This window comes from Varroa destructor, unplaced genomic scaffold (assembly GCF_002443255.2).
Source record: "Varroa destructor unplaced genomic scaffold, Vdes_3.0 BEIS01000007.1, whole genome shotgun sequence".
NCBI classification, from domain to species: domain Eukaryota; kingdom Metazoa; phylum Arthropoda; class Arachnida; order Mesostigmata; family Varroidae; genus Varroa; species Varroa destructor.
Window position 1 is genome coordinate 23,258,616 of NW_019211460.1, and position 2,860 is coordinate 23,261,475.

Consider the following 2,860-nt stretch of genomic DNA (forward strand, 5'->3'; position numbering starts at 1 on the left):
CGGCTAAACCTAGTTCATGAACTTCAATTGTACAAATTAAATGTTTACACAAAGAGCCAAAAGATAATCTATACAGAGTAGCAAAGGTTACCTCTGTATTGACACGTAAAGGCTAGCATGTATTTCTTTTTCTGATCAGACGACGTTCAACACTAAGGAAACGCGCGCGGCGAGTAATCTCGTGTATCTTAAAAACCTCACTTAGATGACACTGGACCAGACCCTGCGTTTTCATTAGACCTTTTCGAAAGCCTCCGTTAGGGTCACACACAGACAAAGGGGTCATATGAAAAGGGTATCCAGTTGGAGGTACTAGTGGTGGTAGTAAATGGTCCGATGAGCGATCGCAGCCAATAGTGCGTCGCCGCCTCGTACTTTTTTCCTTGCCATCTACCTCTTCCTGTTGGCATGTAGGCCGCTGGCGTCGTCATAGCTTTTGCCCCTGTTAGTAAACAAAGCAGACACACGCAGCAACTGAGTCTTGCCCTGGGCTTCTTGGCGCTTTCAGACGCGGTGGGACAAAGAAACAGACACGGCCTCAGATAAATATACGTATATATACATCGTAGTTATTCGGCTGACGTCATGACGCCTTACTTGTAACTAGTCTAGCAACTTGGTGCCCACCTGCGGCCGATCGAAATGCTCTGCTTTTACCGAAGTGCTAGTATTTAGCAAGGTGCTGACTTCAACCATCAGGTCCATCAGGGGTCCTGTCAGGCCAAATTCGAACCGTTATTGTGGCATGCACTGCGGCTCGGATGAGTCTTTCTGGCAAAGGAAGCTTGCGGCACGCCCTCAGCGTGACCGCTGCGCAAACCATTCAGTAAGAGTAAGGCATGCATCTATTTATTCATGTATTCGTTTCGTTAGATTGAGGCTATCAAACAGACGACAATAGATAATGGTAGCATGCGGGGCACTATTGACAAGGTAGGCATAGGTGAGCGCTCAATGCAAAGCTGTTCTCTTGAGGCAAATAGATCTTTGCTCGAATCGGTCGCGGTGTTTCCTTTTGTGGCTATTCTTCGTTGTGAACCACTGATAGATATAAGGTGTATGCATATCGATGGGTGTCACTCTGTATATTCTCCGGTATAGATGAGGCAACAGAATAGCGTCGAATAGCGCCTGTTTGTAGTCACGTTCGTTTTCGAAGTTAGCTTATTCAAACATGCTTAGCCTTCGGTCTTCTCGGAGTCACGCTCCCATCTTCCTCCAATAAAAGGAAGCCACATATAAAAATGTGTTTTCCTTCTTAGTAGCGATTGAGCAGGGAAAGGTCAATTGGGTGTTCGATAATTTATTTACTATGCTTCCCATACTGAGACAGATAGGAGGCTGTCCGTATTGCATATGTTATGCATTGGAGCAAAGCGTTAAAAGAGTCACAAGCTAGACCATAGACATAAAGACTTACCTTTAGTTCTCCGAATGTTATAGCTTAAGTAAGCAATGCTTTTACTCTGTTCGCCTGCCATGTAATATAGGACACTGAAATTGAACGATTACACAATTTCATTAGACAGGAAAAAAAACTCCTCGTCTCACTGTCGATGTAAGCAGCTCGCGCAGATCAAGTCGTTGTTATCGTGAGTTTGCATGTTAAGAAAAGATAAGGCTATTGGTAGGATAGGCCCAAGAGCTATACGGCATAGTGGCCATATGGCTCAGGAGCTATATGGGCCACTTTGTTTTTCTATTAAAGGGATATTGATGTAAAATGTTATTACTGTAGAAGTTGTAAATTTTTCAAATGCGCAGCTTTCTCCTCGATTAAATGTCAAAAGGTTACACGGATCAATTAAGGCTTTTTTTTTTCATTTCATTAAACATTCACAGTACGATAAAGACGCATCATAACTACGTCGTTTTTCTAGGACAAGTTCAAAGCCTGTCTTAAAGCTGTATTTTCGAAGAAAAACTAACAACACGTCTTCTTGCATAACGATCACTACATTGAGTTATAGTACGTGATAAGCCTAGGGACTATACAGGTCAACAACATGTCATCGTATTAGTTTTTGAAGGAAATTTTTACTATTTTATCTGCTTCACACCTTGTTGGGACGAAGCAACAATATCGAATAATCAGGGTCATAGATCAATTATAATAAGCACGTTATATTTGTGCCAGAATCATATATAACAACCAAAATATATAACTAGGCTTTAATACAGTTAAGTAAGCTCTGGAAAACTGTTTCTGTATTCTGATTTCAAAGCATCGAGTTTTTTTTAGCTATAATCACAAACTTTTTCTTCACTTTAGTCGACCGGCAGGTTTTTTTGCACGAAACTCGCCCACAAGTTTGCCCCTTTGAGATCTCCATAGGATTAATATCAGTTCGAAAATAAATAATTTGTCGTAGGAGAACTTCAATAACGGAGTTTTTGACGAATATACTCATATGGTGTGTTCCTACCCGTAACGTAAGCTCTTTTCGACGATAACGTTAAGCAAATTTTGGCTTATATAATCCCTATACAGTCTTACTAGTTTTATGCTTTTTTGTTTCTATTTTAGTTTTGTCTTCTGTGCAGGTGTCCTGACCAGGTAATTATTGTTTAGGCCTACTGTTCGTCCTTGCCGATCATTGCTCATCCATCTGTTACCCTGATACTGACTTCAGGACCTACCAAAATCCTTCACGACAAGGCAATTCTATAGCCTCTTTAACATAAAAAGGTATGCTATCTGCAAACTGCTTAGCTAGAGGATAAGTTACTGGCCATCGATATCTGTGGCCACCACTGGCAGCTAAACAACTAGTAGTTCGTTGTGTATGAAGCCGGGTATGTCCATTTGACATATATTGAAGCAAACGCGAGAACGAAAATGAATCATCTAATGTTGCCT

At 41.3% G+C, this 2,860-nt stretch overlaps 1 long non-coding RNA gene across 2 annotated transcripts in view; it reads left to right on the plus strand.

Moving 5' to 3' along the window:
• The first annotated feature begins 588 nt into the window (after nt 1-588).
• Nucleotides 589-2,860, plus strand: part of LOC147754468 (uncharacterized) — a 5,830-nt gene continuing 3,558 nt past the window's right edge. Inside the window, exons 1-2 of one of the 2 annotated variants that reach the window (XR_015317320.1) lie at nt 589-832; nt 2,528-2,689. This is a non-coding gene — a long non-coding RNA (uncharacterized LOC147754468). The remainder of the gene's footprint in view (nt 833-2,527; nt 2,690-2,860) is intronic. The other variant, XR_015317321.1, reaches the window with a different exon arrangement.